The sequence below is a fragment of the Salvia miltiorrhiza genome, chromosome 6 (genome assembly GCF_028751815.1).
Source record: "Salvia miltiorrhiza cultivar Shanhuang (shh) chromosome 6, IMPLAD_Smil_shh, whole genome shotgun sequence".
NCBI classification, from domain to species: Eukaryota; Viridiplantae; Streptophyta; class Magnoliopsida; order Lamiales; family Lamiaceae; genus Salvia; species Salvia miltiorrhiza.
The window spans coordinates 18,580,310-18,601,741 of NC_080392.1; the positions used below are offsets into that span (position 1 = coordinate 18,580,310).

Sequence of the window (21,432 nt, forward strand, 5' to 3'; positions counted from 1 at the left end):
TATTGGGTTGTTATGATCTCATCACTTTTAATTACGGAGACTGGTAAAAAATGGATCATAATTTGGAAATTTGTGGAGAAATATAATGGACTTAAGAGTCATATTAGTTTGAATTTTGGAAAAATGTGCTCGATTTTTTTTGTTCTTTTCAGCCAAATAGAGAATAAGCTACAAAAGTAAATGATAATCTATATATATATAATATTAAGGGTTAATTATTCTAAAAAAATATATAAAGGGTTAATTATCTATAAATATACGAATTATACTCAAAATTTAATTTTAATCATATTAAATTGTTTTATAAAAAAATATTTAAATTTTATTGTTTTGGAATTTGACATGAGCCCAAAATTCGCTGACTAATAACTTGATTATCTGAATTATGATGAATGGCTATCCGAAGGTACCGTTGAAAAGTTGTTGATGTTATCTTTTTAATGATACTTATATTGTTGCGTTTTGGTCACTAAAGGTGGTAAAAAATTGTATGAAAGCTGATGTCATGAAACTTAATATTTTTTTCTTTTTCAATATAGCTATCGTTAGAGAGCTATTATCAATATGTTTCCTACGGTATCTTTGAATTATCCATCGGATTTTAGACAGTTAAGTTATTGGCCAACGAACTTTTAGAGTCAGGTCAAATTCCAAAAAATTACTCCCTCCGTCCCGGCCAAGACGCTACATTTGCTTTTCGGCACGGGATTTAAGGAGTTGTAGATTAATGTTTTAAGTGTGTAATAATAAAGTGATAAAGTAGGAGAGAGAAAGTAATAAAGTGATAAAGTAATAAAGAGAATGTAATAAAGTGATAAAGTATGAGAGAGAATGTAATAAAGTGATAAAGTAGGAGAGAGAATGTAATAAAGAAATATTTAATTAGTGTTAATTAAGTGTTTAAATTCCTTATTTTTGCCAAATATAGAAATGTAGCATCTTCGTTGGGACGACCGAAAAGGAATATGTAGCATCTTGGGCGGAACGGACGGAGTAGAAGTTTGTGTATTTTATGACCAAAAAAATAGATGTATTAAAAATCAAAATTTGGGTATAATTTGTGTTTGTAAGAAATTAACTCTAATATAAATACGAGTTTTATTACTTCCAAACTTTCTCTCTCCTTTTAATTTTTCCCTCCAAAATTTCTCTCTTCTTTTTCTATTTTATATTTTATTCTTTTCATAAAATCATTAACTTCAATTCATGAAAAAAATATTCAATATGAATGTTAAATTAAAGAATATGAAAAAATCTTTAATTTGATGTAAACATTACAAAAAACTAAATTTAAACTTAAAAAGTTGTGATTGTTTAATGCATCAAAATTAATTTTTGTTTGCTTTCATTTATATCTAATGTTAAACATCATACTCTTTTTTCATTTTTGATGAATCCGGATTTGGTAGATGATTCTAGAGAGGTTTACCTGTTGTGCGCTGAGTGTGAATTGAGAGCAATTAGCAAGAGAAACAAAGATTGTAGTATTCAATATCGCGTGTCCTATGTGGGTATACAATGGTTCTATTTATAGAGACTCACAGGGGTAAAGCAGTAAAATTAGGGACGCAGCCTTGCCCTACATTAGGTAAAAGAAGACCCTAGGCATGCCTAAATCCGGCCCAGTTCCCCGCCCTTCGCGCTTCATAGCAAGCATTGTTCCTTGGCTCAGTGGATTCCAGCCCTTCCAGGTGATTCTAGCTCTGCTAGATGATTCCAGCCCTGCCCTGTCGATTCCAGCCCTGCCATGTTGAGTCCAGCCCTTCCCTATTCTCAGCGCTTCTCTCATGTTGTTGTAGAATCGGCCCAGTCGCGTTCCCATCAGCTTTATCGCAAGGTTTCCCTTCGACGTCCTCAATTGACTTGATCTCTCTATTCTGAAGTGGCAGCGCTGATGTATATTTTACTCCTCATCAGCTACTCCCCCCCAATCGGGTTAAATCGGGCTTTCTGCGAGTTTAACCTACGCCATTCCTCATCCTAGTATTCATTGAGTCAGCGCTACCCTTGTGGTAGTGTGTAATGATCAGCACTGCCCATTTGAATGCATTAAATGCACGCCAGTCCCGGGCCCCACTTCTGTCACATCACCATCTTTTCACCCAGAAACGCGCCCTATCGGTTCCGTTCCTGCCACGTGCCTATTTCTGATTGGGCCTCCCGGTTCCAGAATTTGTACCGTTCTCGATCTATAAAACCCCTCGTGTTTCTTCTCAGGCCTCCCTCCATTTTCTCTTCTCCTTCCCTCTCGCGATTTCCTGCGTGTTTATGCTCCCCGCCTCTTTCCGACGATCTCTCGACCTCCTTCGACGCCTACTTCTTTTCGTCCGATTCCCCCACGCTGGCCTAGTATCGCCCTGAACCCTAACCCTTCTTCCTCTTCCTTCGCGTGCTCTCTGTTTTTCTTTTTCCGGTGATTTCTGTTGTCTGTGTGCTCTCTGTGTACAAAATAGTTTTTAGTAACTATGTCAACCTCACATTCCGTCCCCCCTTTTGTAATGACCATCCCAGAAATGAAACGCATAGAAAAAAAAAACTTAAAGGCCCCATCCCTAGCCTAACTTTTAGTCTTCCTGACAACAAATCCCAAATGACTCCAAATGATCTTAGGGAAAATGTTATAGCGCTGTGGTCACACCAGGTGGCCGCAAGGCTACGCCTCCCTCATCCCGACTTTCTTATATCCATTTGTAATTATTTTCGCATCCCTTTTTATCAATTAACCCCGTCAGCACTGCGACGAGCCTTCCTCTTCCACATCGTGGTTGGGCACTGTGGCTGCGCTGATACGGCGCAGCTCTTCTGCCAGACCCAAATCCTGAAAAGACCAACACTCATTACAGCTTTTCTACTCATATGAAATTCAAGACCACTTTCCTCAATAAACTGCCCACTGATAAACACTTTGTTAATAAATATTGCTTTGTCAAAACTGACAAAGGAACTTGGACCTCCTTCGCTTGGACCTCCTTCGCTGGTGTTTGGGATGTGAAGTGGCATCCCGAACGCCACTCTCGGGCCATTGTTTCCCTTCTTCCTCCTTCTGCTAGGGATTTGGATATCCTCAATCATTTAAACGCCCTCGACCGAACTCTCCCTGCCTAGCGCATTGTAGAGAATGACTCAGTGCTGGTCTTCAGCGGGTTATTCCCTGGCTATCCCCCAGCTCGCATAGGTAACGAGGGAGGGCTTTCCTCTTATTAAAGTTATCATTTCCCTTTACCTGTTTTATTTTTCTTATGATAGTGAGTATGATGTTTCAGGGATGGATTGGATGGCGCAACTGGAAGGTCTGCTCCCCGCCCCCGAGGTGACGAGAAGCGAAGGGTCCGACAACCCCCCGGACAAGGCTATTGATGTCAGAGCTGAAATCCTCAGTTCTCCCACTCACTCCGTGGCTGACACTTCTCGAAGTGCCGGCCATTCTCAAGAACAAACGAGGGCCTCAGAGGAGCCCCAATATATACATATCCCTATGGGCAGCTGATTCCTCAGCCGTTCCTGTGTCTGTCTTTCCCCTGCCGCTCAGCTCTCCACTAACTAGGGCAGCGCTGGAGCCTATCTCTACAGTCCAGATCGGATTGCGAGATGAGGATGATGAAGATGATGGCGAGGAGATCCATGTGTATGACGTGCCTCCCGTCTCTACCGTCAGGCCAGTAGCCGAGCCTTCAAAATGCAAAAGAGCCCTTCTAAGGCGGATGAGCTGGCAAAAAGGTACCGGGAGATACGAGAGGCTAAGGGCAAAGAGCCCGCCAGTTCTCCCACCGACCCTACTGAAGAGATCACCCTCACCCTTCACCCCGTTTGCCAATTATCGGGGTGGGAATTTTATGACCAGATGAGGGCCCGTATCCATCCCGATGACAAGGCCCATGCCTTGGCCATCTCTAATGAAGAGCTGGCTGAGACCCTGGAGCTGTTCTACATGACAGTAAATCCATTTCCCCTACTTTTATTTTTTCATTCCTCCCTTTACTGGTCCTTATTATTCATACTCTTCCTCTCCCCCTTTTTTTTAGGAGGAGCTCCACAGGGCAGAGGCTATTCGTTGCATCCGCTATTTTAGCCGGACGGAGAGCAGCTGACGGAGGCCATGGCTGCTCGGGATAAAAGGACGCAAGAGGCCACCAAAGCTATCTCCCGAGCTAGTGTTCCAGAAGAAGAGCTGGCCCGTGTGAAAGCCCGGCTAGCAGAGGTTGAGGTGGAGAAGGCCTCGTTGGAGTCAGCGCTTCTGGAACAGAAGCGAGAAAGCCATGAAGTGTGGTATAAGTTCAAGAACCGCTACTCCTCTGAGTATGAGGAGTCCAAGCGCCGCTGGAAGGATGCGCGGGTGCGCGCTCACCGGGAGGGGTACAATTTCAGCGCTAGGGATCAAATGCTGGAGTTCTTCCTATCCCCTCAAGGCCATCAGTTTTTGAAGATTTTGTTCTAGGGAACACCAGAGGCCTTCACAAAGACTCCCGAGCTGCTGAGCTGCTTTGCGCCTGGGTTGGCTCACATGATCACTGAGATCGGGCGGAAAGGCGCAGAGCTGGTAGGAGCCACCCCTGAAGCCATGGCTGCCCTGGACCTCCGAGTTCTGTTTAGGTCCATGGACAAGGAAGCCTTGCAGGCTAAGCTCATTATTGACCCCACTTCCTCTCAACGCCCTGAATGGTGGTACCCAGTTCTGGATCGGGCCCTTCAACAATTCACGGTGGCTCTATGCTCCGAGCAAGTCCCTGAGCAACCCCTCTACCGTAGCCCTTTTCTTGAAATGCTGCAGGATTTTGTATAGGAGCTGTCCGGCAACCTTGACAAGCCCCGACCCTTTGCTGAGTTCGGGTTGTATCCTCCTCAACCCCTATCTATTGATCCGTCTAGTCTGCCCTCTTCTCGTGAAGCGACCCTTACTCGGCTGGGCAGCCTATACAGGGACGGGGCCAGCTTTTCCCACGCATTGGTAGGGGACCTGTCCCAAGACCCTGATCCTTTTCTGGATGTGGATGCAACGACCAGTCTCCCTATGTTTGATGAGCTAGCATCCCTCCATCCCTGATCCCAGCGCTAGTAGCTCTGGCGTTCCTCCCGATAACGTTCACACTTATCCCGACTTTACCTCCCGATAACGTTCACACTTATCCCAGCGCTAGCATCCCTCCGTCCCTGACCCCATGAATCGTTCTTTTTGCATGCAAACCTTGTATTAATGTTCACACTTATCCCGACTTTACCAGTTTTGCATTATATTGATAAAGATTCTGCGCTCGCAACTAAGGCGGCTCTGGGAGCTCGCGACTTAGACAGCTCTACCACTCGCGACTTAGGCAGCTCTACAACTTAATGCTCGCGACTAAGGCAGCTCTGGGAGCTCGCGACTTAGGTAGCTCTACAACTTAATGCTCGCGACTAGGGCAGCTCTGGGAGCTCGCGACTTAGGCAGCTCTACAACTTAACGCTCACGACTAAGGCATCTCTACAACTTAACGCTCGCGACTAAGGCAACTCTAGGAGCTCGCGACTTAAGCAGCTCTACAACTTAATGCTCGCGACTAAGGCAGCTCTGGGAGCTCGCGACTTAGGCAGCTCTACGAATTAATGCTCTCGACTAAAGCAGCTCTGGGAGCTCGTGACTTAGGCAGCTCTACGACTTAACGCTCGCGACTAAGGCAGCTCTGGGAGCTCGCGACTTAGGCAGCTCTACGACTTAACGCTCGCGACTAAGGCAGCTCTGGGAGCTCGCGACTTAGGCAGCTCTACAACTTAATGCCCGCGATTAAAGCAGCTCTGGGAGCTCGCGACTTAGGCAGCTCTACAACTTAATGCTCGCGACTAAGGCAGCTCTGGGAGCTCGCGACTTAGGCAGCTCTACATGTTTTAAGACCATTTGTTTTGAATTTTTTATCCCTAAAAAATAGGATATGAGAGGTGACGAGGGTATACTCCCCCTACTTCCCCCCCATTGTCGTGCGCGTACTTTAGAAGTCAAGCACGATTGTTTGTCAGCCCTGCTTTTTGTTCCTGTTTATACATTCATTAACAAAGTACTTAGGAGCAGAAAAGAGAAAGTCAACACGGGTATATACCCTAAAACCAAGAATCCCATTTTATTCAAGAAACTTGGTTCCGAACCTCGTTAAAACCCCAGTGGGGAAAAAGAGTATTCGGTCTACCAGAGATACGTCGGCGCTGAGAAATTTTAAACATATAACTTTTTCAGTGTATTGATATTCCAAGGCCTGGTAAGCGGCCTACCCTCTGCATTGGAAAGGTGATAAACTCCTCCTCTTAGCACCTCTGTCACAACAAATGGTCCTTCCCAAGTGTCATATCCCGGCTTTTAATCACTGATTATAGGCTTAATTATTGGTAATTAGGGTTCAGCATCCATTAATAAAATACGAACTTATATGAATTTGATGATTTATATATGTGATTATTTTTATTTTTATTTTCAATGGACGATGCACTCAAAATATATATTTTGAGTCCATTAATTTTTTTTATGAGGATTTAACATTAGAGTGTTAGATATGAATTTTTATTAATTGTGAAGTGAGCCTATGTGGTTATTTAATTTAGCATTCAAGCATTTTCACAAGCTTTTAGTCAGCAAACCCTGAAGAATTATTACAATTTTTATAGTACAACCCGAAAGACTTTTTTATTTTATTATATTTTATTTCCTCCCACCTAATTCTCCACCTACTCTTCCACATTCACCTACTCTCTCCCACACCAGCCTTATTTCATTCACACCAAAAGAAATCCTCATAGTACAATAGGTTGTCAAGACTCAGCTATTTCCAGCTTTCCAAATCAATTTCCACGTCTGCAGCAAGTTTCGCCCCAACAAATTACAAGGTAATAGAGCAAGATAATTCATCTCATTCAATTCTTCTTCACAACAATTCTAAATTATGTGATATACCAAATCTGCAGAGACAAGCAACATTCACCACCAATCCAAGGTTTTTCCCTATTTCATTTTTACAGAGAATCACCAATTCATACACGCCTGTTTGATGTTTCACAACAAGTTTACATATATACATATGAGCTGAAATTTGTACACTGAGTGTTTTATTGCAAGAAAAGAATTTCAGATCTTATAAGCATTTCAGTACATGATATTTATAATTTCATATTTACAGTGTATGACTTTGCAGTATATGTTTTTACACAAAAACCCTATGCTAAGTGTTTGACTGAAATCTGGGGTAAGCCCCTGTTTTGTGTGAGATCCGAGAGAGACAGCAGCCGCGGTGGCTGCCGATGGTCGACGGAAGGCGGCGGAGCCGTGGTTCCGTTCTGCCAAAGGGAAAAAGAAGAGAGAGAGAGAGATTTCAGATTTTATAAAAACAAAAGGGAAGAGGGGGAATTTGAGAGATGAAATAGAATAATGAAAGTGGGGGTTTACCTGGGTAGTGCGAGGCTCTTCACCGTGAGTCAGCCGGCGAGACGGCAAAGTCGAGGGTGGAGAAAGGGCGGCTGTTCCGTCGGAGGATGAGGGAGGTGGTGGCGATGCAGCAATGGCTGTGTTCGTGCGCCTGTTTCCGATGGAAGCGAGAGAGACGAGCGAGAGATGGGAGTCGGTGATTCAGGGCTTCGGCGGTGGCTGGCTTCATTAGCAGCTGCTGTTACTGCTGCCGGAGTCGAGAGAAGGGAGATGGCTGACCGGTGTTGTCCTCGCCAGGGAAGAAGGCGACGGACAGAGGGAGTCCGACAGAGAGAGAGGAGGGAGGAGATATATGAGAGGGGGAGGGGGACGTCCGGCGAGGCGGCGCCGCCTCCGAGGAGAGTGAGAGTGAGAGAGGGAGAGGGAGGCGCAGACCGAGAGGCAGAGAGTAGAGAGAGAGGCGTGAGGCGGGTGTGTGTTGTGTGTGTGTATGTATGGATATGTTAGGGTTAGGATTTAATTGGGCTCCTTATTTAATTAGCTTGGGCCTAAAATTTTAATAAAAATGGGCCGATTTTTTTTTTATGCTGCTGGGCCTTCTTGTTTTTTTTTTAAAAAAAAATTTGATTGGTTTATTTAATAGGTTTAGGCCCAAAATTTAATTAATTTTGGGCTGTCATTTGAATAATAGAGCCTACGAAATTTTGGCCTTATTTCTAAAAAAAAAAATGTTTGAATTTTCACTAAATTATTTAGTGAATTTAAATCTCTTGAATTAAATTTTAATATTGGAAGTTGGGATTATTTATTCTAAATGAAGTCCATTCTATTATTTAAATTATTAATGTACTTTAAAGCAAATATTTTGGGATTAAGCCCCATTTATTATTTGATAAAATTATTTTCAAAGCTTACGAGTATGGATTTTTAAATGGTTAAAATGTTTTATTGCATCTCAATGTATTTTAAAATGTTTTATTATTTATAAATGAATAATGGAATTTCTTGTTTATTTACGTGATAAAAAAAATGTGGAATTGTGTTATAGAATGATTAAGTATATGATTTACTTTATCAAATGAGCTTGGGATTTAATTGAGATATTAAATTGCTAAGCATGCGTTTATAAATGATTTATTTATTTAAGTGATGAAAATGTGCGAAGTATGAGAAAGCATGATTTATAATGATTAAATTTTCAGGGTGATAATATATGGCTTGTTCTTAATTGATGGAGTACTTGACTAAATGACGGGTGTAGAGAGAGGTTATGGATTATGTACATGTTGATGTTCGAACAAATGGGTTCGAACCTATATGATAGTTACATGATAATTGGTTACATTTTATTGATTGAATGAAACGAGATTAATATGGATGCTAGAACCCTAAAACTTTAAAAGATACCCTAGGCACGTAGAATTAGACTTTGTCTTATGACAATTTTTTTTAACGAACTTATCGACTCTTCATCAATGAAGGTCCGAGCGACAGAAAGTGAAGTCAAAGAAGAAACGACTCCACGCCAGCTTTAAGAACGTTTAAGGTGGGCATTACTTTTACTATACGTATATAGAGATCCCCTGCGTGTCGTAGGCCTCTTATACGAATATATGCATGAGATGATTTTAACTGTTAATTTCAGTTTATTATTATGCCCAAATGATAAATGACTCTTATGAAATGAAAATAAAATGTTCATGAAATGAAATGAAATGTTTATGAAATGATTGACTGCCAAAAATGTTTATGTTTTTATATGTATCCTATCTGTGTTGGTTCGCCAACTTTAAAGGAAATCCAATTGGGATCCTATGCTAGACAAAGGTCGCTAGCTAGGGTTAACGTGTACACTCATGGAGACCGCGAGTCGCTTGCGACCGGTCTTGGCGTCCGTGGTAAGGAGGCCTCCTTCCCGGCGCGTGACAGAAAGGACAGATATGGATCATATAGACTGAAAATGGGATGCGCATCCACCTTTATGAAAATGAATGAAATGTTTTAGTAAGCGCAGGTCATTCAAGAAAACCCCTGTGTGTTACTGTTGGCAGTTCAATTTATATATGTATGCATGTTGTATTTTCGGCTTATGTCACTGAGTATTTTTATACTCAGCCCTGCATGTATTTCTAAATGTGCAGGTTGAGCAGGCGATGGAATGGATCGGTGTTGAGCGGATTTCCCTTTTGATGTTTATGTAATGAAACCTTGAGTAAGCATCTCCATATGCATAACTCACACGTTTTTCCGCTGCAAACACTCTGACTTATTTATCATTTCTACTTGAACTTATTACTACTTCATTTTAATTAACTTTCAGTTGGGGTCTAGTCGTTATGGCAGACTCGTTTGTGAATTACCCAAGTGGTTATATATATATACCACTAGTTTGTTATTAATGTTGGTTACTTAGTAAATCCCCTTTAATTTCCGTTTCTTATTGTTCACCCCAAGTCATAACCCCGGTTAACCCGTCATTGGGATAGTGGGCTGTGACACCAAGTGAGATCGAATTTCTTGGTTGGGTGGAGCGCGTCCACCCGTTTCAGCACTAGATCCCCTTTATCAAATTTTCGTGCAATAACTTTCTTGTCAAACCCAGCCTTAACAAGGCTCTTATACTTGGTTGTTCTTAACACAGCCACATCTCGGTGCAGATCAATCATATCAAGATCAAGGCAGCGCAGCTCGTCATTCCTGATGGGATCATAATGCAAGATCCGATGCGAAGCTAAGCGCACCTCTGCCGGGATGACAGCGTTGGAACCATATACCAGGGTGAATGGGGCCTCCCCTGTAGCGGTTTTAGGGCTAGTACGATGGGCCCATAAAACTCCATCCGGCTCTTCCACCCATCTTTCCTTACACTTTTCAAGTTGTTTTTTCAACCCTTCACAGATAGTGCGGTTGGTGAGTTCCACTTGCCCATTCGCTTGAGGATGTGCCATGGATACGAAGCGCTGCACAATGTCCATCCTTAGACAGAAATCCTCTATTCGTGTCCCTGTGAACTAAGATTCATTATCCGAGATTAACACCCTGGGCGACCCATATCGGCAACAAATATTGCGCCATAAGAATCTTTCAATGGCACACTCGTCGATTTTAGTTACTGCTTCCGCTTCCACCTATTTCGAGAAATAGTCCACTGCTACAATGAGGAAGCACTTCATTCCCGGTGCTGTGGGCAATTTTCCCACTATATCTATTCCCCATTTATCAAACGGGCAAGTGGCTTGCATGGTGCCCATGGTCTCCCCTGGCGTGTTAATACGCAGAGCAAACTTCTGGCAGGTCTCACATTTTTTAATGAAGTTCTTGGCATCGTCTTTCATCGTAGGCCAGTAGAAGCCAGCCCTGACTATCTTTCGCATAAGGTCCTTATACCCAGCGTGATTACCACAGCAGCCCTGGTGGATTTCTTGAATAGCATACAATGCTTCCTCTGGCGATAAACATTTGAGGAGTGGATGCGTGAAGGACCAGCGATAGAGCTGGTCATTGAGTAAACAAAACCGGCTATAAAGGCAGCGCTGAGATACCACAACATCGAGGCGTTCACCCGTGCGTAAGAAATGGACGATAGGTGTGCACCAATCTGGCTTTTCGTCCACGCTAAGAACTACTTCCCTTATTTTTGTGCTGGGCTCAAATAGCAATGTCACCGAATCGGTCCAAGTATGTTCCACCGCACTGGCCATTCGAGCCAGCAAGTCAGCCCTGTTATTTTGTTCCCGCGGTATTTGTTAAATGCGGTAGTCCTGGAACTTAGCCATGAATTCTTTAGCTCTGAGAAAATAATAGCCATCCTGCTCTCTCTGATATCGTATTCCCCCAACAACTGCTGCACGACCAATTGGGAATCAGATTTAATATGTACTGACTCAGCCCCCAGCTCTGCTAATATTCGCAACGCTCTCAGCACTGTTTCGTATTCCGCCTCGTTGTTGGACAAGCGCTGCCCATACTTGATTGCAAATTGCAAATCATCACCGGTTGGGGACTGTATATGTATGCCCATGCCACACCTTTCTTTTGTAACCGGCCCGTCCACTGAAGCCCTCCAGGGCTGGTTCATCTCTGTTTTTGTAGTTTCTTGTATGAAATCAGGTAAGGTTTGTGCCTTGATTGCTACACGTGGCTCAAAATCTACATCAAACTCGCTTAGCTCAATTGCCCATTTTACCATCCGCCCTGATAAGTCTAGGCGGCCCAGTGTTTGGCGGAACGGCAGCGTTGTCCCTATTATAACCCGTGCGCCAAAAAGTAGGGTCGTAATCTCCGAGCAGTAGTGAGTACCACCAGGGCTGCCCTCTCAATCTCAGTCCCTATTGAATGTTTTGCCTTTCATGGCATATCATTGCAGTTATGATGATATAATAAGAAGAATGATAGAGAATTGACACATGCTTTCCCCAGAAAACATAGATTGCTATAAGTTGCATGATCACGATTCTAAAAGAACATAGACTGCTGGATTAGTAGGATATCTCTACAATCTAGATTCTTGAAGTGATGATTTAGAAGAATGATAGAGAACTTAGAGCATCTCAGCTTCCACAAGAAAACAATGGTTCTTTTGAATTACAAAGAGGAATGAAAAGACATGTACGCGTTGAAGGAAAAGCACGGAATGATGATACAAGATGAGTTCAAGGCAAACATTGCATCAAGGGTTTAAGCATAAGTCTCTACGTTCGAATGTTTACACACGATGGAACATCGAATCGACTTATGTTACACGATAGATTATAAAAAGGGCGTGATTTGATTGTCTGCGGGTTATATATATATTTGTGACATAAATGGGAAATGGGATCCGAGTCCACTAGAATAGAAGACCATAAAATAAGTTTAGTTGTCTTAATGAAACTTATGTTTTGTTATGCATAGTATGTTCATAACCTTGTACATTTAAGAGTTTTACGTCTACTTACGTATAAGAAGACTCACACTTTCCCTTATCTATTAAAGAGGGTTACGTCAAGGCATATTCCGATGGTTAGGAAAGCTCCGCGTTTGACCCAGCAGAGACTACCCGGGCATATCGGGATTTTAGTATAGCTTTTGACGACGACACAAGAATTGTTATAGCTCAAGTATACACGCCTTTGGACTGTTGCCCATGTCTTTGGGACTACAAGTTATATAAGAAAATATGGTTCGACTGTCTGTATGTAGACCTTGGGGAATAAGAGTCTAGTTCAATAGGACTAGAACCTTAAGTTTGAGCTTTAAGCTGCCACTACGAACTCAAGTTTCGTTATGTATAGTATGTCCACGACTTCTCAAGTTCGGGACAATGTTTCCCGTGTGACTGGGAAGTGATGATGTTGGACCTGGCCAGTCCACATGATCCAAATCTCAGTAGACGTCTTTTGGGTTGAAAACCTATATGTTTCAACTTTCGGTTGAAAAGCCAGACGGGTTCTCACTCTAGGTCATTTTGTTCGACCTGGTAGTTACTCTCTTCTACCCTCTGGTTATTTATTTGAGTCTCTTGAACAAATTTTCCGCAACACTTTATTATGACATCATTTGAGATTTGAGCTTTGCAACTTTTGAATTGCCCTAGTAGACTCTTTTGAGGTATACGACTAAGAAGTGTTAGTATATTGACTTAGTAAGTCACCCAAACTATAGCTTGGTAAACTGTCCATCAGTTTGTGTCTAAAATTAGTTGATATTAGTTTTTCTCCTATGATTATTATCAATCATACATTTTGTTAGCAATTTAGAGTACAAATCGTAATGTAGGGTTTCAGTACAAGGACTTGAGTTGTTTTGTCTATGATGATTTTACGATTGAATCCTTACACATGTAATATGTGGCAAGGAGTGTGTTGATTATCGCTTTTTTCTTGAAAATAGAATGTCGTGTAGACGTGGAACTAGAAACAAGGTGGGGACAGAAATGAACCATTACGAAAGGTTGAGGAACTTTTTCTCGAGTAAAGCTTGTTTTATTTATTAAAACCAAGAATCTAGTTGAGGGTAAACTCTAGATTAAGACGATGAAGAGAACCTTTGATTTTCCTTGTACCACACGAAAATGACTTCACATGTCGCGTTCCAGTTGACTAGATCTACAGATTTTGGTGGGAGGCCAAAAGAAAGGTAATGACTCCTCAATAGTTGGCAAATTTGCCTTGGGAAGACTTTAAGACGGAAATATATGACAAGTACATTCCAAAAAGCTACCGCAAGGAAAAGAAACTGAATTCTACAACCTAAAGCAAAACAGATGTTTGTAATAGAGTATGATCGTGTTTTCTGCGACATGTCCCGCTATGCTCCACAACAGGTGGATACTGATGAAAGGATGTCGGAGAAGTTTTGTTATGGTCTTAGACACGAGATTAAAATGGCACTCGCCAGTCACGGTGATCTTACTTACTCTGAGGCGCTCAGCAGAGCTCTGGATGTTGAGGCAGCTATGCCCGAGATTTGCCCGACCCAAACTCAACTCAGGAAGCAAATGATCAAGGACGAAGGCAAGACTACTATGATAGTCGAAATGGCAAGAGACCTTGATAGGAAACATAGTGCCCAAAGGCAAGGACAAGGACATCAAACAAACATAGGACCTGCTAAGGATAATCAGGGCCAGCCTGGGGTACCTCCATGGCCGAAGTTTTCCAAGTCATATTATGATATATGTTTGGATGATAGTAATACATGTTTTAAATATGGTCAGAAGGGCCATTTTGCTAAAGATTTCCAAGCAATGCCACAAGGAGGGATGTGAAGATCGAATCAACCGGGTCAAGCACAACCATTTAGGGTCATTCTAGGCCAACAACTACTCTATCCACCACAACCCCCTCAAGCTAGAGCCTACGCCCTGCACAAGAACAATCAGGAAAACAACCAAGGAAAATTGGCAAGTATGGGCATGTTACTCAACACACCTGTTGTACTTTTGTTTGACACGGGTGCTTCACATTCTTTCATTACAAGTGCATGCGTCGACACTTTAGAACTGAAACAGGAAAGAGCTAATCAGGATATGAGAATTTCTTCACCAATAGAAGGGGTGACGACAGTTACACACGTTTGCTCGAACTTAGATTTGAACATAGGGCCACTTAAGGTTGCAACGAACAACTTGCATGTTATACCAATGTGGGACGTGGACTTAATCATAGGAACGAGAACTATGCCACGATCTTATGCAAGGAACGAGAGATCTCATTCAAATATCCAGGGAAAGACGCTTTGAGTTTTCACGGGATAAGTATGGGTAGGAACATACCAGTCATTTCAGCCCTACAAGCGAGAAAGATGATGAACAAGAAAGACTGCCAAGCTTTTCTTGTGTACCTAAACGGAGAAGCTGGAACAGAAGGAGCAATCGAAGATGTGAAAGTTGTACGAGAATACAATGACGTTTTTCCAGATAACTTGTCAGGACTACCACCAAATAGGCAAGTGGAATTTACCATTGACTTGGAACCAGGATCTGCACCAGTTTCAAAAGCACCCTACAGGATGGCTCCAAAGGAATTGGAGGAGCTAAAGATCCAATTACAGAAATTATTGGACCTAGGTTTCATCAGGCTTAGTGTGTCCCCATGAGGAGCGCCAGTGCTGTTTGTCAAGAAGAAAGACGGCACTTTGAGAATGTGCATTGATTACAGAGAGTTGAATAAGCTAACGCTCAAGAATAAATATCCTTTGCCAAGGATAGACGATTTGTTTAATCAACTCAAGGGCGCGAGAGTGTTTTCAAAAATCGATTTGAAGTCTGGGTATCATCAGTTAAAGGTTAGACATGAAGATATACCCAAAACGACTTTTCGAACAAGATATGACCACTATGAGTTTGTAGTTGTGCCTTTCGGATTAACAAATGCGCCAGCTGTATTCATGGACCTCATGAATAGAGTATTCCACCCTTACTTAGACAAGTTTGTCTTAGTATTCATAGATGACGTCCTCATCTATTCCAAGAACGAAGAGGAACATCGAGAGCACTTAAGGACTACCTTGCAAACACTAAGGGATGAACGACTTTACGCCAAATTCAACAAGTGTGAGTTTTGGCTTAAAGAAGTTACTTTTTGGGACACATCGTGTCATCAGAAGGAATCAAAGTAGACCCCCGCTAAGGTGGAAGCGGTGCAAGGATGGAGGTCACCAACAACTCCAAATGAGATAAGAAGTTTCTTAGGATTGACTGGCTACTATCGAAGATTCATTGAAAGATTTTCAAAAATAGCAAGACCGATGACGCAGTTACTTAGGAAATGAATCAAGTATACTTGGACTGATGAAGTGCGAGAGGAGTTTTCAGCAGCTCAAAGACATGTTAACTACTACACCAGTGCTAGCAGTTCCAGAACCAGACAGGGAATATGTAATCTACACGGATGCGTCGAAAATGGACTAGGTTGTGTGTTAATGCAAGAGGGAAAGGTGATAGCATATGCATCGCGACAACTTAGACCACATGAACTGAATTATCCAACCCATGATTTAGAATTATCTGCAGTGGTGCATGCAATGAAAATCTGGAGACATCACCTATACGGAGTTAGGTGTGAGATATACACCGATCATAAAAGCCTGAAATACTTTTTCGAGCAAAGGAATCTGAACATGAGACAAAGAAGATGGCTCGAACTAATAAAGGATTATGATTGTGGTATTAACTACCACCCAGGCAAGGCCAATGTAGTAGCCGATGCATTGAGTCGTAAAGTCTCGTCTAAGTTAGGATACTTTCTCACGAGGGAAGATGAACTCATTAAAAAAACTTTGACAAGATGAGGATAGAAGTGATTAAACCACCTAATACAATAGCGAGTGTTATTGCGACAATACCCAGTTTGAGAAAAATGGTGGTAGAAGCACAAAGGAAGGACGAAAAGATGGAGAAGCTACGAGGAAGAATAAGGATAAGAAGTTTCAAGAATTACAACGACGAATCATATAATGTTATCTTCTTTGAAGGGAAGATATGCATGTCCATGACAATGAACTTAAGAATAAGATAAAGCCATGGCACCCATATACTGTCACCAGGAAGTACTAAGATGTATTAAGATCTAGAAAAATTCTAGTTAGGAGGAATTAAACGAGATGTAACCTCATTTGTTGAAATATGTCTTGCGTGCTAGCAAGTGAAGGTTTTACAACATATCACATTGTTACTTTGAGTCTTCGAGCTCATAAAGTCAAGCTTAATGTCGTGTTTGGGACAAACTGAGCCCTTAACGAACCAATGAATTTCGTTGTCGAGATGGATTTTTTTTTTTTTTTCGAATCCATCATACTTAAGCAAGGGTTGTCACGAAAGGGGGCAGTCAATGCCCACATGACTCGAGATTCCTTCGATGAATGAATAAAAGTTTATAATGGCGTTTTAGGCTGACTGCCTACATGCTCGAAATGGTTGGTCTCCTTACAAACTGTTCAAGTTGCCTTAAGAATGCTCTAGAGATATTAGTCATTATAGTTCCGCTTAAACGACATAGAAATTACTAATAAGGTATGTTGAGGACGACCGAGCTAAACCGGGTGAAAGCTGAGAACATGTTTTTGCCACTCATTGTGAGACATATAATACCAGTTATCAATCGACTATCAATAGGTTGGCAAATGATGCGTTATACCTGAGGAAATATAGATCACCACTTTGTTGGGATGAAATGGCGAGATGATTGAGATCGTCCGTCAAATCAGAAAAAGGAATCAAGGAGGCCTAGGATAGACAGAAGTCATATGCTGACAAACGCCGAAAGGACCTACAGTTTGAGGATGGAGAGAAAGTTTTTTCTGAAGATTTCTCCATCAAGAGGAATCGTTAGATTCGGTGTAAAGGGTAAACCTAAACCCCGTTTTATAGGCTCATACGAGATTGTAGAAAGGATAGGCCCAATAACTTACTGGTTAGCGTTACGCCAAGTCTTGGGAATGTGCATAATGTGTTTCATGTGTCGCAGTTAAGGAAATATGTTTATGATCCAAAACACGTGATCCAAAGGGACGACGTTATCCTTAGCCCAGATATGAGCTATGAAGAGAGACCCGAATCTATTCTAGATCGGAAAGTTCAAGTACTAAGGAATAAGTCGATATCCTTAGTAAAAGTCATTTGGAAGCACCATGATCAAGAAGAGGCGACATGGGAACTCGAGTCTAGCATGAAGAAGAAGTACTCAGAATTATTTCCTGAGGTACAAATTTCGGGACGAAATTTCTTTTAAGGGGGATAGTATGTCATATCCCGGCTTTTAATCACTGATTATAGGCTTAATTATTGGTAATTAGGGTTCAGCATCCATTAATAAAATACGAACTTATATGAATTTGATGATTTATATATGTGATTATTTTTATTTTTATTTTCAATGGACGATGCACTCAAAATATATATTTTGAGTCCATTAATTTTTTTTATGAGGATTTAACATTAGAGTGTTAGATATGAATTTTTATTAATTGTGAAGTGAGCCTATGTGGTTATTTAATTTAGCATTCAAGCATTTTCACAAGCTTTTAGTCAGCAAACCCTGAAGAATTATTACAATTTTTATAGTACAACCCGAAAGACTTTTTTATTTTATTATATTTTATTTCCTCCCACCTAATTCTCCACCTACTCTTCCACATTCACCTACTCTCTCCCACACCAGCCTTATTTCATTCACACCAAAAGAAATCCTCATAGTACAATAGGTTGTCAAGACTCAGCTATTTCCAGCTTTCCAAATCAATTTCCACGTCTGCAGCAAGTTTCGCCCCAACAAATTACAAGGTAATAGAGCAAGATAATTCATCTCATTCAATTCTTCTTCACAACAATTCTAAATTATGTGATATACCAAATCTGCAGAGACAAGCAACATTCACCACCAATCCAAGGTTTTTCCCTATTTCATTTTTACAGAGAATCACCAATTCATACACGCCTGTTTGATGTTTCACAACAAGTTTACATATATACATATGAGCTGAAATTTGTACACTGAGTGTTTTATTGCAAGAAAAGAATTTCAGATCTTATAAGCATTTCAGTACATGATATTTATAATTTCATATTTACAGTGTATGACTTTGCAGTATATGTTTTTACACAAAAACCCTATGCTAAGTGTTTGACTGAAATCTGGGGTAAGCCCCTGTTTTGTGTGAGATCCGAGAGAGACAGCAGCCGCGGTGGCTGCCGATGGTCGACGGAAGGCGGCGGAGCCGTGGTTCCGTTCTGCCAAAGGGAAAAAGAAGAGAGAGAGAGATTTCAGATTTTATAAAAACAAAAGGGAAGAGGGGGAATTTGAGAGATGAAATAGAATAATGAAAGTGGGGGTTTACCTGGGTAGTGCGAGGCTCTTCACCGTGAGTCAGCCGGCGAGACGGCAAAGTCGAGGGTGGAGAAAGGGCGGCTGTTCCGTCGGAGGATGAGGGAGGTGGTGGCGACGCAGCAATGGCTGTGTTCGTGCGCCTGTTTCCGATGGAAGCGAGAGAGACGAGCGAGAGATGGGAGTCGGTGATTCAGGGCTTCGGCGGTGGCTGGCTTCATTAGCAGCTGCTGTTACTGCTGCCGGAGTCGAGAGAAGGGAGATGGCTGACCGGTGTTGTCCTCGCCAGGGAAGAAGGCGGCGGACAGAGGGAGTCCGACAGAGAGAGAGGAGGGAGGAGATATATGAGAGGGGGAGGGGGACGTCCGGCGAGGCGGCGCCGCCTCCGAGGAGAGTGAGAGTGAGAGAGGGAGAGGGAGGCGCAGACCGAGAGGCAGAGAGTAGAGAGAGAGGCGTGAGGCGGGTGTGTGTTGTGTGTGTGTATGTATGGATATGTTAGGGTTAGGATTTAATTGGGCTCCTTATTTAATTAGCTTGGGCCTAAAATTTTAATAAAAATGGGCCGATTTTTTTTTTATGCTGCTGGGCCTTCTTGTTTTTTTTTAAAAAAGAAATTTGATTGGTTTATTTAATAGGTTTAGGCCCAAAATTTAATTAATTTTGGGCTGTCATTTGAATAATAGAGCCTACGAAATTTTGGCCTTATTTCTAAAAAAAAAAATGTTTGAATTTTCACTAAATTATTTAGTGAATTTAAATCTCTTGAATTAAATTTTAATATTGGAAGTTGGGATTATTTATTCTAAATGAAGTCCATTCTATTATTTAAATTATTAATGTACTTTAAAGCAAATATTTTGGGATTAAGCCCCATTTATTATTTGATAAAATTATTTTCAAAGCTTACGAGTATGGATTTTTAAATGGTTAAAATGTTTTATTGCATCTCAATGTATTTTAAAATGTTTTATTATTTATAAATGAATAATGGAATTTCTTGTTTATTTACGTGATAAAAAAAATGTGGAATTGTGTTATAGAATGATTAAGTATATGATTTACTTTATCAAATGAGCTTGGGATTTAATTGAGATATTAAATTGCTAAGCATGCGTTTATAAATGATTTATTTATTTAAGTGATGAAAATGTGCGAAGTATGAGAAAGCATGATTTATAATGATTAAATTTTCAGGGTGATAATATATGGCTTGTTCTTAATTGATGGAGTACTTGACTAAATGACGGGTGTAGAGAGAGGTTATGGATTATGTACATGTTGATGTTCGAACAAATGGGTTCGAACCTATATGATAGTTACATGATAATTGGTTACATTTTATTGATTGAATGAAACGAGATTAATATGGATGCTAGAACCCTAAAACTTTAAAAGATACCCTAGGCACGTAGAATTAGACTTTGTCTTATGACAATTTTTTTTAACGAACTTATCGACTCTTCATCAATGAAGGTCCGAGCGACAGAAAGTGAAGTCAAAGAAGAAACGACTCCACGCCAGCTTTAAGAACGTTTAAGGTGGGCATTACTTTTACTATACGTATATAGAGATCCCCTGCGTGTCGTAGGCCTCTTATACGAATATATGCATGAGATGATTTTAACTGTTAATTTCAGTTTATTATTATGCCCAAATGATAAATGACTCTTATGAAATGAAAATAAAATGTTCATGAAATGAAATGAAATGTTTATGAAATGATTGACTGCCAAAAATGTTTATGTTTTTATATGTATCCTATCTGTGTTGGTTCGCCAACTTTAAAGGAAATCCAATTGGGATCCTATGCTAGACAAAGGTCGCTAGCTAGGGTTAACGTGTACACTCATGGAGACCGCGAGTCGCTTGCGACCGGTCTTGGCGTCCGTGGTAAGGAGGCCTCCTTCCCGGCGCGTGACAGAAAGGACAGATATGGATCATATAGACTGAAAATGGGATGCGCATCCACCTTTATGAAAATGAATGAAATGTTTTAGTAAGCGCAGGTCATTCAAGAAAACCCCTGTGTGTTACTGTTGGCAGTTCAATTTATATATGTATGCATGTTGTATTTTCGGCTTATGTCACTGAGTATTTTTATACTCAGCCCTGCATGTATTTCTAAATGTGCAGGTTGAGCAGGCGATGGAATGGATCGGTGTTGAGCGGATTTCCCTTTTGATGTTTATGTAATGAAACCTTGAGTATGCATCTCCATATGCATAACTCACACGTTTTTCCGCTGCAAACACTCTGACTTATTTATCATTTCTACTTGAACTTATTACTACTTCATTTTAATTAACTTTCAGTTGGGGTCTAGTCGTTATGGCAGACTCGTTTGTGAATTACCCAAGTGGTTATATATATATACCACTAGTTTGTTATTAATGTTGGTTACTTAGTAAATCCCCTTTAATTTCCGTTTCTTATTGTTCACCCCAAGTCATAACCCCGGTTAACCCGTCATTGGGATAGTGGGCTGTGACACCAAGTGAGATCGAATTTCTTGGTTGGGTGGAGCGCGTCCACCCGTTTCAGCACTAGATCCCCTTTATCAAATTTTCGTGCAATAACTTTCTTGTCAAACCCAGCCTTAACAAGGCTCTTATACTTGGTTGTTCTTAACACAGCCACATCTCGGTGCAGATCAATCATATCAAGATCAAGGCAGCGCAGCTCGTCATTCCTGATGGGATCATAATGCAAGATCCGATGCGAAGCTAAGCGCACCTCTGCCGGGATGAC

At 41.3% G+C, this 21,432-nt stretch overlaps 1 long non-coding RNA gene across 1 annotated transcript; it reads left to right on the plus strand.

Annotated features, from left to right (window-relative positions):
* The first annotated feature begins 17,984 nt into the window (after positions 1–17,984).
* Positions 17,985–21,079, plus strand: LOC130990304 (uncharacterized). Its single transcript, XR_009090916.1, has 4 exons — positions 17,985–18,143; positions 18,222–18,250; positions 20,158–20,222; positions 20,818–21,079. It is a non-coding gene; the product is annotated as an uncharacterized LOC130990304 (long non-coding RNA).
* The last annotated feature ends 353 nt before the right edge of the window (positions 21,080–21,432 follow it).